Genomic DNA, 15,275 nt, shown 5'->3' with positions numbered 1-15,275 from the left:
TCTTACAGAGAGTGATAGAAAGATAGGACGGACAGATGTAGTTCCAGTGTGAGTGTCACAATACAGAGATAGGGTTAGCGCTGTGGAACAGCTGTAGTGACCTTTTATGGCAACGTACAGAGATGGTGAAGGAAAGAGAGGAGGGACAGAAGTAGTGCCTGCCTATGTATTGGTTGAAAGGCATTGACACAGATGGAGAGAGACACGAAAATGTGTGCATTGCAATAGGGAATTAGTATCAGAGAGGGGATGTGTAGTGTCTATGTATGTGGAGAGGAGGAGAGTTAGTGGTGGATGTCACAGAGGTAGTATCACACTTTGAAGAGATTGGGAAGGATGGACTCATAACAACATAAGAGTAGTAAAAAACAAATGTCAAGGCACTCGTGAATAGCAAGCTCAGTTATCCATGTGTCCTCATCTTGGTGTCTTGCTCACAATCATTAAACATAAGTCCGACCAGGATAATAAGAAAAATTGGGGCACATGCGGGATAACTCGGACTGCTTTTCTGGGATTGAATTAATGTTGGACTCTCGGGAGAAGGACTAAAACGCTAATAAAACCGTTCTCCTTGTTTATTTGGTGTAAAGCCCTGATGAAGACTCTGAGAGCAAATCCTCTCACAGGATGAAACACGTGTTGGCTGTTGCTGTTATGGACACTGCATTTCAAGAATATATTGACAATTTTTCTTATTATCCTGGTCGGACTTATGTTTAATGATTGTGAACAAGACACCAAGACGAGGACACGGATAACTGAGCTTGCAATTCACGAGTGCCTTGACATATGTTTTGTGCTATTTTGTTTCTTTTCAGAAACCTAGGAGGTGTGGGGGGATCCTCCTGTCAGGAGCACCGTATATATATTTATGTGTCACACTACCTTTTGGTTATTTACTGTGAGCGCTGATTCCTATGACTATCCTCCTTTTTCGTTGTCCAACATAAGAGTAGTGCCAATTTGTGTAGTGTTAGGGGGTTAGAGTGAGCGCGTAAAAGCCAGGGTACAGGTGTAGCATGTATCAGTGTATAAGCAGTCATTGCTGGGGGTACACAATGTGCAGGTGTAAAAAAAGGTGTGTGTCTGTCTGTCTTTCTTTTGAGCGATGGAACACATACATTGAGCAGGCTTGGCTCCTGCTCTTTTTATTTTACATTTCTTGGATTCGAGTTGGGATGGAGCCTGGCTCATTCTGTTGTGTAGGGTTCTTGCAGTCGTTGGTCGAATGCACCTGTCATTAATGCGCTATAGGTGATACAGCATGTTTTGAATCTAACATATGTATTTGTGTAGCATACATTCACCCACATTGGAATGATGGTCCTGATTAACGTATGTTTATTGTCACCAGACTCAATAGTCCTCATTTTATGAACCCTGGGAACGGGAGAGACTGGGTGGGCCAATGGATTCAAACCTGTGACCCATGAGGTAAAACACACGTTTTTGTCAATCAATCAATCAGCAATTTGTAAAGCGCACTACTCACCCGTGGGGGTCTCAAGGTGCTGAGGACGGGTGGGAGAAGGGGGGGGAAGATGCTGCTACTGCTCGGTAGGCTTGTATTCTGCACAGAAACGAGATCGTCCACCAATCTGTCTGGATGTTAGTTATGATGTGCTGTGTTGCTGATGGAGAGAGGAGAGGCCAGGGAGCAATATTTCTTTAAGCAGACATTGGGAGCTAATGGGAGAAACAGAACGGGTGAAAAAGCGCTCTGCGTGCGTCAGGGAGTTGTTAGGTTAGTGCTGCAGACTGTTGGATACAAGTAATATGTTTGTGTGGTACAGGCTTACTAGTGGGAGTAGAGATGGTCATGGTAGTATCTGTGTGGAGAGAGGAAGACACGTAACAGAGATAGAAAGAGCTACAGTGAGGCAGTGCATGGAGAGTCTGATGAGATTTGAGAGATAGAAAGGGAAACGTTGTAGCTATGTATGGAGAGAGAGAGAGAGAGATTGATTTTGCAAGGGATAGAGTTTGTCTGTGCCTGCAGAGATAACAGTAATGGGAAAGTGAAGGTACTAATTATCCTCAGGGAATTTTTTCATAACGCCGGCATAATTTTGTGTAATGTTTGCCATTTTGCCTTGACTCCTGAAATTGCACAATTATTCCATGTTGCATAATTTCAAGCCCGTTTCAGTTAAAGTCATACTGCAGGAGCACGGGAACAACGTGAACCGAACACGAGTGGGTGGTGTTCGCACTTTTTTCTTAACGAAATGGGTCCTCACATCCAGTATTGACACGAGGACGCGTTTCGAGCTAAAATACAGCACCAAATGCCACACTTGCTTATCATGTAATGTCTTGTCATTTTTTTTAATGTCATGTAATTACGCAAAAAAAGAAATTAAGCAAAATCCTCACACCCCTAGTTGGGCTAGGAAGGGACACAGCGAGTCTGTACATGGAGAGAAGGAGGGAGAATAATGAGGGAGCTGGGTCTGGGTGAGGCGCTATTGGCAGGCACCGGTTCTGTGTGAGGCGCTATTGGCAGGCACTGGGTCTGCGTGAGGTGCTATTGGGTGGCACTGGGTGAAATAAGTCGTGTTCAGCTTGTCTGTTTCAAGCAATGGGGAGATTTAGTTTGAGTCTCAGAGAGATAAGGGTGTTTATGGAGTGACTTGGACATTTTAATCGAAAGGGAGACTTGCATGCTTCAGTATGTGGCAAGATTGCTGCTTTTCAAAAGGCTGATGGAAGTTACAGATTTGTGCGCGTGTCCGTGTGCCAGTTTTGCGATGGGGCTATTGGGAGGACTACAGAAGCGCTGGGTTATGTGTGAGGCAAGATGGCGAGATATTCACAGGGATGAAGTGGGTTAACGGTTGGTCTCTGTGTTAACAGTAGAGACAGATGTTTATAGGTAGGCGCATGCTTGGCTAAACAGGGAAATATTGAGAGGGGCAGTGAGGCTTACAGGTGAGTAAGTGTGGGCGGATGAGAAGTTAGTGATATAGAGATGTTTGTTTATAGGTATGCCTAAGCTTGGCAAAATGGGGACATACGTATTAATGTACACACGTTATATTATGTGGTATATCATGGTATGTTACATGTCTCACATAGTATTCCGTGATATGTTATGTTGCATCACGGTGTGTCATGCCATGTGATATTACACGTGACCTTTATACAACTGCAAAAAAATAACTAAATAAAACACAAAAACCAGTAAAAGGTCGGATCTGTTGTAAACAATATCGAGCACCCGAGAGACTCGAACAGAGCCTACATGTTCTCTTTTTCATGTTTTCATGTAACCAAGACAACCCACAGCTGCTTCACGGATGGGCAGTGTCTCAGTGGAGTATGCCTTCGCCGTAACCCAGAGTCTTATGATACGCCAGGATAAATGGGGGGGCAGGCGCATCTTGGGATGTCGCGACAGGCGCGACCTAGACTCGTAGTTGCGGTACGTCACGACAGCTTTGCACAGCAGCTCTGCTTCTCTCTCAGCAGACACATCCGCAGCCGCGGAGAGGCGCGTGCGTGGAGGCAGCTATGCGGCCTCTGGCGGGAGCCTGGCCTCGCGTCACGTGCTCGGCGCCTCGCGTCACGTGCTCGGCGCCTCGCGCAAGGGTTAAGCGTGGATTCGATAGGTCTCTGGCACCCTCGAGAAGGTGTCAGCGCCGCTCTCGTGCACACTTTGAGATAAGTGTAAAACATTACCTGCTGGGGCCGCTGAGACTGGACAACCGTCTGCCACCTCTATTAACAATTCCATTAGAGCCTGGTCACTGTAACGCCGAGTCTGTAAAAAAACAAAAACAAAAAAAAACAATAACTTGCTTTCAAAACAGTGCTTCATCTACACTTCTGCTGTGTCTAAGCGCTATAATTGGCAAGTGTTATCACTAGGCAATAAACAGTACTCAATTTTTCGACTTGGAGGGCTAGACAGCTAAACTGACTTTGGCAGATTTAGACTCAGGGGTTCAGCCCGCCATGTAGTTCTCTGGCGCATTTTTAATTATCTGAGTTGTAATAATAGTTTGACTGTTCCTAAGCCCACCACAAAAGACACCATTCCTTTCTTACCCAGTGGTGTAGAAATAGCACCAAGACCCCTTTGCAAGCATGAAAAATACCACCAGTCTAGTAAGATATAAACAAGCATTTGCAATGGAATGGGTTTCGCGTTTGCTCAAGTTAGAGCTATTACCATTGTAAATTCCTAACTGGACTTTTCTTGTCACATAAATTGAAAATAAAAAGTAAAACAGTTGACACAAGTGAGCCGATTCAAAGCGCCACGGCCACCGTGAGTGGGAGCACAAAGGAGAGACACAAAAGGAAAAAGAAGTTAGCCCCCAAGTCAAACATATCGGCAATCATGCAGTTTGCCATGTAACAGGGTCGCTGCCCAAGGCAGTACCAAAACTCCCCCAAGGAGGGACAAATGTAAAGCATTTACCAATGGTAACAAAGGATTTTTGAAAGACAAGCCCATGAACGAGTGATAGTGATGGGCGTGTGGTGGGCCCCTCAAATCCCTGTGTTGGGACGCCGGTGTCAATCTCTCATTGCCTTTATGCAAAACTTGTTCATATTTTGTAAGTTTCTAAAAAGTAAAATAAAAAAAAAAACACCTGAAGCAGACTAAAATATATCTGAATTCTCCATTGCACCTCTTATTCAGCCACTCTATTCTATTGAACTGTTGCAGTGTTTCCATTTTTGTTTAATTTAAATATGCTTTAACATTCATAGCTAAATATTGCGCCTAACGTACAGGAGCTGGGGGTTGGTATGCAGAATTGCTAAGCAAGTGGTTGAAAGAAGTATGCAAGAGTCATAAATCAGAAACTGAGTTTGCCTTTCTCACCTGCTGATACAATTTTATTGTTCTTTTATTAATAGGCAACTGGCACTGCTGGAAACAATGTGCTGTTTGTGCAGCGAGCACACCCAGAAAGGGCATTTGTTGCTCAGTTATGCGATGCACATCAATGCCGACCAGCTGATATTAACATGCTCTCATTTCCAAAGAAGGAGTCACCACTCCCTCCTCGAAATAAAGTGATTTATTCCAAAGAATCAATCGTCAGCAATTAAATACACAGATGCAGAGAGCCAAGGGTGGCAAAAGATTAATTGGGAACTTGTCTAGCAGTTGCTACTCTTGTTGCCAAATGGCAAAAACACTTCACTATTAAAAGTAGCAACAAAAAATAACACTTCATAAACATTAAATATGTTTAGCACAGTCGAATTATAATGAACGCGTTTACCACCTTGTGGAATGCCGGGACAAGTTTAATTTGTTTTAAAGCAAAAATATGCAAATAAGTAACTAGCCTTGGCACCCTGTTTTGGTGTTGGAATTTATATTTAAATGTGTGAATTCTGGGAGTTGTAGTTCTTGTTTGCTTCAACTATTCAACGCATATAATAATAACTACTTGTAAAGGGAAAGTGCATGCCTGTACACACAATGTTGTGTATGGATGGCAAATTTAACTGCGTCACGTCTCAGTATTAAATAAATTAAGGCACCGAATTATAGTGCTGCATATTATTGAAAAGTTGCAAAAGATGGAACGAACTTGCAGATAATTTGGGGTTTTTGTTGTTACTGACAGATAATTATCCAGACAGGGCAATGCTTTAATAGACGTGTGGACTGAAATATTCCATCACCCAGTAGAAATGATGCTTCTATGCGGAGGGCAAGGGTCTATAATGCAGAGAAATCAAGTTGTCCTCTTCCTCAAATTTGATTTAGGAGGTAAATGACGTAAAGATTAGAGGAGCATAACGCCTGGGTCCCTACATCTGTTTATTCATTGTTATTTATGTGTTCCCATGTCAGTTCAGTTGTGCCTGCTTGGGTACAGTCTACGTATTATGTATGTGACTGCATGTATGTTTTCATGGTGTGTGTGAGTGAATGTGTATGTGAGAATGTATGCCTGTATTAATGGGGCACGCATGTCCGTATGTGTACCTTCATGTTATGTGTGACTATGTATGTCCTTTTGGTTTGCGTGTGTGACTGTGTGTGAGACTGTAGGTGTGACGTTTGTGAAATTATGTATGTCTTCATGGTGTGCTGTATGAGAGAGGGAGACTGTGTATGTATTCATGGGGTATGTGTGGGTGGCTGTATGTGTGTCTTCATGGTGTTTGTGTATTTGTGACTGTATGTGTCTTCATGGTGTGTGTGTGTATGTAGTGCATGTTTTTGATTGTATGTGTTAGTTGTATGTGTTTGTCTTTGTACGTGTGTCAGTCAAGTTTATTAGCATAGTTAATTAAAATCAGTGCTAACTATAAAATCAATACACATATATCCAGACAACGTAAACACGCAAAACATCCTTCATTATTTAATGTAAAAGTGCTTGGAAATTATAGGAACAATCCAATCTTCTAGATAGTAACCTAAGAACATATTCATAAAAACTGAACTGTAAATGTACGCTGAGACCTGTAAACAAAACACTCTATTTCAGCTTGTAAGGCACCAGACCGTACTTTATACAACAGGGTGCCTTGGATGGGTGGTGCTACACGCATACTGAGTCCTCTCCCTGCTACAGGCTGGTCTTTAAGTGCAGGCAGGATCAATTTGCCTGTTCAAAGTGCCTGTGCAACATAAAACATTATGCATCATTTGAAGAACAATCCATTTAAGTACTGCTGGGGGACTTTTGTCTGAGAGGGTATTTTAAAACAAGGGGTTCTCTTACTAGCTCTTCTACAAGGGGATAAAAAAAACTTTCAAACGCTCAATTTTTTTTCAAAATTGCCGCAGCCCACTTTTCAAAATATCTGTTAATGACTACCCACTAGCATGATTGTACTCAATAGGAATTCTTGGCTTAAACCTGACCTTACTCAGTCTTTTTAGACATTTCTTTAAAAACAAGCATTAAAAACTTTACACCTCTACAAACCAGAGGGATTAAGGCACCACTTAGCCGTGTGATCATAGCTTGGCTAGGCGAGCCAATGTTCAGTTTCCTAAAAATTAGTTTCAAGTACCTTTTCCTGTGTTTCGCTGGCACCGAACACACACAAAAAACATGTTCTAGTGACTTTTGCTTGCACCCGCAAAGATGACAAGATCGAGTGTGCGGCTGGAGTTTCCAGGAAGGAACAACGTCTTTAGTGTCCATCATACCAAAGGGAAATAGCATATACTGGTGTTTCAGAACTTGAGAAAAATTTATTGACAGTATTCCAGGGCTTGCAAAGTTTTATATGATGATATTACTATCCAAGCATGCCGTCTTAGTGCAAGTGTGTTTTTATCTGTTAAAAAAGACAAGAACCAGGTTGAGGCATTTGCTATGCGGTTGAATGCCACTTTCCCCAAGCTAACGGCCCATGTTTCTTGCAGGTCTAGTTCCTTGATTGCCTGATTTAAATGATGACTCCATGATCCTTTTAGGTTGCTATGACGTTGCTCCTCAATTTCCGTCCAGCATAGATTACTGATGGAGCCAGCATCAGCTTGAAGTTTCCAACCTACTTTGATATAAACACACTTGCGCTGGAATGCTTGATTTTTCAACCCAAACTCTAAGCGTACCTGTGCTGGTGAAGCCGATTTTGTATCTGAAACACTGCTCTATAGACCTTTGTTGGAATTTGGTTAAAGGAGGCTATTTCCTTGCCCAGCATGATTTCTGTCCCATAATTAACTGTTGGCATTATGCAAGTGGAGATTACCAACAGCAGATGTCTAAATGAAGGACAACTCAGTTTTTGTTTTAGTTGTTTAAATCCATAGGCAAGTGACTGTGCTTTTGCCTGAAAGGCGACAAGATGAGGTTTAAAGGTCAGTTGATGATCCATCGTGAATCCCAGATACTTATATGAATGGGACTACCTCCACCTATTTTTCGTGAACAAACCATGCATATGACTTGAATTTCAAATCAACCAACCAAACCACCTTGGTTTTATTCAAGTTTAATTCAAAAACTTCCTTGTCCCTATAACTTGTTAGGGTGTTAATAGTGCGCTGCAAGCTGACTGGAGTTTGACTCAATAAGACAATATCATCCGCATACTGTAAACAAACTATTGCATCAGAGGCCAGAGAGGGCGACTGGCTATTTTCCAGCAGAAGGGCACCAGCTAAGTCTGCAAGATGTACATGAAACAGAATTGGAGCTAAGATACATCCTTGTTTAAGGAGGTTTGCTGTTTGAATTTTGTTCGTAACTTGACCACTCCCTCCAATTTTGACTTGCGCCCAGGTTCCTAAATGTAATTCAATGATTGTTCTCAGTAGGCCACTCGGGAGACCCCAATCTTCTAGTTTTTGCCACACTCAAGCTTGGGGAACACAGTCGAAGGCCAACTTGAGATCAATGAAACATGCAAATAGCCGACATTTCCTATGTTTGGCCTTCTCGGCTAGAAGGGATAGTGCTTTTAAGTTTGTTAGTGTCCCCATGCCAACTCTAAATCCTGTCTGACTTTGTGGTATGAGCTGTTTGTCATTTACCCAAGCTTTTAAATGGTGGAGATGACAGGATGCATAGAGCTTTGCTTCAACGTCAATTAAAGCTATAAGCTTGTAGTTTAGAGAGGTGGGATTACTACTATTGGAAATCGGATGGAAGATGATTCCTTCCCATGAATCTGGCAGATGCTTTGTGCTGTAAAGATCATTAAAAAGTTGTGCTAAGTAGTAAGCCCAATATGTTACATTGCCTCTGAATAGGGCGCTTGGAATTCCATTTGGACCTGCAGCCTCTTCCAATTTTAATTTCTTTATAATTCCTTTCAACTGTTCTAAGTCCATGACAATGGTGGTGTACTCGTGACTATATGAAGGCGTGCAAATTTCCAACTTCACTTCAAAACTAAAGTTAACTGGAACCAGGCTTGTTTTGCATTTCCACGTGGCCAACAGGACTTCGCCCTTGACCCCTTGAGCAGGCACTGAGTACATCGTACACACATGTGCTTCCTAGGTGGCTGCATCAACCCTTGCATTAAGTTGTCTTGACTTTACCAATGAAAGCCCGATCACCAGCTGCCAGAACTTTTTATTATACTGCAGTTTGCTGGACATGAGGAGCTTAGTCCAAAAATCCTCTTGGTAGTGCCATTTTTCTGACCAGCAATTTTTCTTGTATTTCAATTTCAATTTTGGGAGCCTGTATTTATCTGGCTTCTTACCCAGTCATAACTCCTTTACCACTTTCCCTGTTTCTTGTGTGACTTGGGCACAGCTCTCTGTTGTACCATGCCTTCCATGACCTCCATTTTTATTTGACCCATTTAGTGATATTAACGATTGTTTATTTGCAGGAAATTTTGTCAGCAGAGAGTCACATAAATGCAACCACTCCATTTCCACTTACCTTGTTCAGTTTCTAATTTTTCCTGCCTTTCTAGACCACTCTTGGCGGCTTAGGTGTCTCTCGCACATCGATAAACCTCTTCCAGCACCTCCTCTATTTCGCGGCTATGCCATTTTAAGTTTTTTGCATTATGGGTTACTGGGGCGGAGATTATGGTATTAGTTGGGCAAAACTGCTGGAATTCAAAATGAATCCGGATAGACTGCGGAAAGTGACTGCTTTGTGAGCGGACAAGTATTTGGTAGGGGATGATTTGAGGCAAAGCTACTTTGCTTATTAATGTGAAGTCAATTGTTGAATGTTTTTTGCAATTTAAAAAAGTAATTGAAGGGGGTGAAACCTCCTTTGGGTGGCCCATCAGATGCCTCAGTCTGAGATGTTCAAACCTCTTTTCCAGATTCATTCCACTATGTTTTGAGCCCCCTTTTGTGTTGGCTTTGCATAGGTCTACATTAAAGTCTCCAGAAATAGTAAAAATTGCATGCTTGTTCTGCTTTTGTAGAATTTTAATGATTTTAAACAACGTTTCCAAGTTTTCTTTTTTTCTACTTTGCAGGGACAAATATATACATTGATAAGCAGCAATAATGTATAAGGAAAACATGCCTTCTTGGGCACCAGCTTGATTGGCAGCATCCAGTTACCTCCAAGGTCAATTTGTTCAGTGGCCCAGTTGTATTTGGTGGAACAGAATGTTGAAAGACCACCTTTAGGGTGTCTGAATTTCAGAGACTTTGTTGCTGGAACATGATACCCAACGTAGCCTGTAATTTGGGTTGGCTCTGTGAGTCAAGTTTCATGAGTCAAAATGATGTCACAATTCTGGAGAAACACAGTCACCTCCACATCTAGTAGTAGGTTCTCCAGTCCATGCTCCAAGAACAGATTTTTATGCTATTGTCCTCTACTACTAAACTGTGGGGTTTTTCATCAGGACCAGTTGTTGGCTTGACCATTTAAAGGGCAATACTTGGTCTGACTGTTGAGAGGTGAAGCCCTGGTGGAGCATACTCGAACGCTTCACGATTGTTAGATTTTCCAGTCTACTCAGGGTGTTGCTGACGCTTATGGCTTCTCTTAAGGCTGAGCTCCCTGTAGTTTTTACCAGGAGCAGGGGACCCGGTTAGTGGGTGGGTTTGATCTTTTGAAGCACAATTCCCCATGAGTTAAAGATGTATTGATTTGCCAAAATTTGGGCTACAATTTCTGAGGAAACCAGGATGTTAATGGTTCCTATCTATCACTTCTGTCAGGATGTGGTGTAAAATCCACCGACCACAAGTCTGCAGATGTGATGCTTGCTAGGGACTGAATTTCATTTGTGAGCTTGATAATGGATGTTGAATGACCCCATCATGTTATAGTTTGTTAATAGTTTGTTGTCTCCCAGACCCCCACCTGGCTGCTGCGTTGCAGGGTGTTGATACCTTGAAAGTGCGGCCTTACTTGGCCTAGAGTGTTGCACTGGCTCAGTCCCACATTTGTGTGTGTGAGACTGCATGTGTGCATTCATGAGGGCATGTGTGTGTGACTCATGGTGAAGTGTGTGGGTGTGTTGTATGTTTCTTCCCAGTGTGTATGTGTGTGTATGTACACATTAGTCTTTGTATGTGGACATGGGGGCCTGGCCTGGTCTCTGGCTTGCTCATACATTGAACAGTCTTCCAACCTCATTCCCTCAGCAGGCTCTGAATGCTCACATAGTCTGCTCTGCCTTGTTTAAACCTCCTACCTTCTCCCCCCCCTCCTTGCCCTTCCCTGCAGCCTGTTTTCATCTCATGCTTCCTACCTGTCTGACGCCCAGGGCCTGCAACTGACGTCTCCATTTTGCTGAAGATCATTCCTTTCAGGAGGATCCTTCCTCCTTCTCTTTCCCTTCTTTCTTTTTTTTCCATTCTCTTATTATATCTAGCACTTTGGGATGACCTTAGTAGGCAGAGTAACGCATTACGTAAGTGATTAACTCCACATAGCATGTCTCTTGGTTTGTGTGGCTGTGTGACTACAAGTCAGGTGAGGATGAGCATCTCACTCCATGCCATTACTGATCAGTAAAGTGAGACAAACCTTCAGTTAACTCACTTGAATCAACTTTCCCTCACTGTATCAGGACTTGCTCATACCGTAAGCAAAGCAGTTCTCCCCAAATTACCCTTCATTCTGGTCCCTTTGCATTTTGATATCTCATAAACAACTAGAATCTGCTAGTTATCTCACAGAGCATTAGGATGGTACAAAGGAAACTCAGAAGACGAGTGCCCATGGGTGGTTGGGCGTTGCTGAACCGGTAGCTCTGTGGCAACACACTTAAAGCAAGTTAGTTCTCTCTGGGCTGACAAATTAACCCCCGTGACACAATCCTTCTGATGCAATCCTCTTGGTAAAGACGTGGGCCTGTACATATAGCATTCCCACGTGCATTAGGCAGTTTACCGTATTGCATGTGACCCTCCTACCTTCCCACTTGGTGTTACAGATAGAATATACTCTCTCCTCTCCTCAACCTTTGTGGTACACCAGCATTTGAAGGCTCTTTTTACCAGGCTCTTGAGGGTGTCAGGAACAGATACAGCTTGAGACGTATTGTTCACATAAGACACAGCTGTTTGAGACTTGGAGGGAACTATGAAATGTCAGATGCTGCTGATTACTGAGATTCAATACATCCTTATTGTTTCTTGGATTGCAGAACGTGTAGTTGGCAGGGCGCGTGAGCCACGCCTGACTATGCCAGGTTTGCTTCAATCTTTCTACAGAGGAAAAATGAGGTGAGAAGAATTCATGTAAGCCTTATGGTACTGGAGAAACACATGTCTTCACCATGGAGCCGAGACTGCCAATTGGAAGGAAGATCAGTGCTTTCGTGTATACTGTTCTGGTCCCTGGTGAAGAAGACTAGGCTGAGTGGGGAGTTTCCAAGGTGGTGCCTCAAACGTAAACACCCTGTGGCAGGCACATCCACTTATTCTCTAGCTGTATAGTTTGGGGTGATTCTGGGAGGCCATGAGTGAAGCCACCACGGATGTCACTGGCAACTCGGTGGAGGTAAGCCATCTTTTGCTTTGCGTCAGCATTCAATGGGATAGAGAGTTATGAGAAACGCGCGCTCTGATGCTGGGGTTTCAAGTGGTTCTTCTGGTTGGAGTCAACATTTCCTTTAAGTGTTCAAAGTAGCTACTTCCATCTTATGAATACTAGTTGGCCCGTGTTCACTTTTTCATATGACTTGATATACATAGGCCAGGCAGTGACTTGGAGCGGTCACCTTTGTGAAAATGCAGGTGTCAATGAGAAGTCATGCCCCATGAATCTCCCTCTAGCCCTGGATTTAAGCCTAGAAACGGTGAACTCTCTTCGGGGTCAGGATCCTAAATGCTGTGACACCAATCAATATTACCAAAAAGCTGATATAAATTAAACATAAGAGCATACATATATTATACATCTTAAAAATACACTTTAAAATATTACGTTAAAAGCAGCTTATCCTAATAACAAAGGAGACAATAAATTAACATCTATGTAGCTGAAAGGGAGAATGATTTCGAAGGAGTTAAAGAGGCTGAAATATCCATGGCAACCATTAGTAGTTATACATTTATGTTAATTGTGATGTACATAAATAGATAATTCAGAGACTAATAAACTATAGGATAGAATAGGGTGGTATTCGAACTTTACAACTTTTCATATCATTTGACGGATATTCTTATAAAGCATACCACATGAGTTTAACTCCAAGGTTGTCCAACAGATTGTTAACCACTACCCCTCTTGTGAGAGAGTGCAAAGCGGTTGCCCTCTCACATTCCTCCTTTCATTTGTTGTTTCTCACTCAAGCAGTCAGTCTGCAGGACTCACTCCCAGGCCTGGTCGCAGCAGCTGTATTCTTGCACTTTGTCACTTGTAGCGAGACTAATTTTCAAGTAGTCTTGAGGTGAATGCCTGAGAGCGCTGATTGACCCTATTTCTGGGGTGCTACTTTAACAATATACTTGATGAGTGTCTGACAGAGCTCTTCAGATAAAGTATTTTGTGATGGATTTCTTTCGCTGTTTGAAACTGATGCGAATTGATTTCTCCAGTCGTGGAAGCGTGGAAGGCTCACCTGAACTGGCTACCGCCCTACTCTCCAACTGCTGGGTCTCGAACAGACGATGCAATGGGCTGTGTATTTAAAAGTAAAAATATACAGCTCTCTATATTCAATCCTGCATCACCAACAATACAGTTTCCAAAATATCCCCTCGTTTGAGTTTTGAGGCCTGCTCTATGATTATAAACTGGATCACCCCTTGATATGTGGTCCACAAATTCTCTTCCCACAATCCTGATTTGCCTTACATCGATAACGATACATATTCCAAAATATCCCTTTGTTTGATTGAGGTTTGGGCTCTGCTCTGGCGCTGTTCAAATGGTCCCCTTAATGGGAGTCCATGACTTTTCTTTCCAAATTCCTGCCTCACTTACTGTCCGACCTTATTTGTGAGGCTACAGGGCAGACAGGGGTACTAGGCCCCTACCGTGATGATTGAGGTCAGGTCACTGTCATGCTGTAGTCTGTCCTACTGCGGCTCTACAAACGGGGCCAAGTACAACCTTTCCACACACGACTTTCAGAGCAGCAAGGGTCAGCAGTCCAATTCTTCTCATTGAGAAAGTTTAGGTGGCCAGAGCTCAGAACTCAACCAGCTGACACAATAACATCCATATTCAGCCCTGTGCTTATATTTTAGTAGAAGCAAGTACTTTAATTACACAACAGAACTAAATACTACACAATCCAATTATACTCAAGAATACCGGGTTGAATCCCTAACCGCATCCTTTAGGTGGCTTTGCACCTTCCTTCTTTAATGTCCTCTTCCAACTGGATGATATGTAGGTGCTGTAGTCCCCAGTAGCTAGTTGCACTGGCATAAATTAGGCACAGGTGGAGATTATCACAATTACCCTTGTACGGCGTAGATGCGCAACTCAGTCACTCAATCATACCTTTGGTTTGCTTCATGTAGAAAGTCCAAAGTCTCTGTGCACATCTTCCTTCCAGCGCAACATAACCCATGTGCTGTGGTTGTGGGTGAAGCCTGGGTGCTGGTTCTCATGGGTCAGGCAGAAAGATGAGCACAGTCTGTGCGTGCGGGGCAAAGTCGTGAGATGGCAACAGCTGGGGTTTGGTTGTGACAGCCCAGCCTCGTCAAGGCACAGTGGCAACCTACGTTTGGTCTCCTAAGCTAATTGGAATCACAGCTGCAATGTACAATTGAGGCCTCCTAGGCTAATCAGGCTTACAGTGGCAAGGTGCAGCTGCAGCCATACAGAGTCTTGAGGCGCTTCGCAGGTGGAACTACTCAGAGAGACCAGAGGCCAACTCAAAATGCAGGTTGCTCCCGGGTTCACTCTCTTATGTGACTGCTTTTCCCAGGTGCTCCACAAACTGTGAGCACGCTGGCTTTTCCTTCTTGAAAGTCTCTGCTCCTGCAGGGACCGATACACTCCTTCCCTCTCTTGGCAAACAGTGTGGCCACTAGGCAATAAGTACACCCTGAGTTCCTCCAGCAGAAAGTACAGATGTCCCCTCACCTCTGGAAGAATGGCTGTCAGGCAGGAACCATCCTTGGTTCCACTGCAGCTCTTCGAGCTCTTACTTCCTGGATTAAGAAGAACTTGGACTAAAACAAAGTGGTTTGGTCCCACTTTCATATGCACAGACAGGGTATGTAGATCCACAGTCTAAAACCTAAAAAACACTATGGGTTGGTTCTCTTTCAAATGTCCTTCTCTAGCTGCTTTCCAGACTCAGTCATTGCTCTAGCTCTAAAACCCAAAACACTTGCAAAACTATTGAAAAACTTGTCATGCAACAAACGTTGAATAAAAAAAAGAAAATGACACAAGACCCTGCCCAGGTTTGTATTTCAGTGTAGTAAA

General features: G+C 43.1%; 1 protein-coding gene across 4 annotated transcripts in view; it reads right to left on the bottom strand.

Moving 5' to 3' along the window:
- The window catches only part of LRRC4B (leucine rich repeat containing 4B), a 1,040,654-nt gene that overhangs the window by 644,692 nt on the left and 380,687 nt on the right, over positions 1–15,275 (bottom strand). For all 4 annotated transcript variants that reach the window (XM_069201000.1, XM_069201001.1, XM_069201002.1 and 1 more), the window contains one exon: positions 3,685–3,766. The gene's annotated coding sequence lies outside the window, so the exon portion shown is untranslated. The remainder of the gene's footprint in view (positions 1–3,684; positions 3,767–15,275) is intronic.

Source organism: Pleurodeles waltl, chromosome 7, assembly GCF_031143425.1.
Source record: "Pleurodeles waltl isolate 20211129_DDA chromosome 7, aPleWal1.hap1.20221129, whole genome shotgun sequence".
NCBI classification, from domain to species: domain Eukaryota; kingdom Metazoa; phylum Chordata; class Amphibia; order Caudata; family Salamandridae; genus Pleurodeles; species Pleurodeles waltl.
Note: the sequence above shows the minus strand (reverse complement) of the source record. Positions and strands in the feature narration are given on the sequence as shown.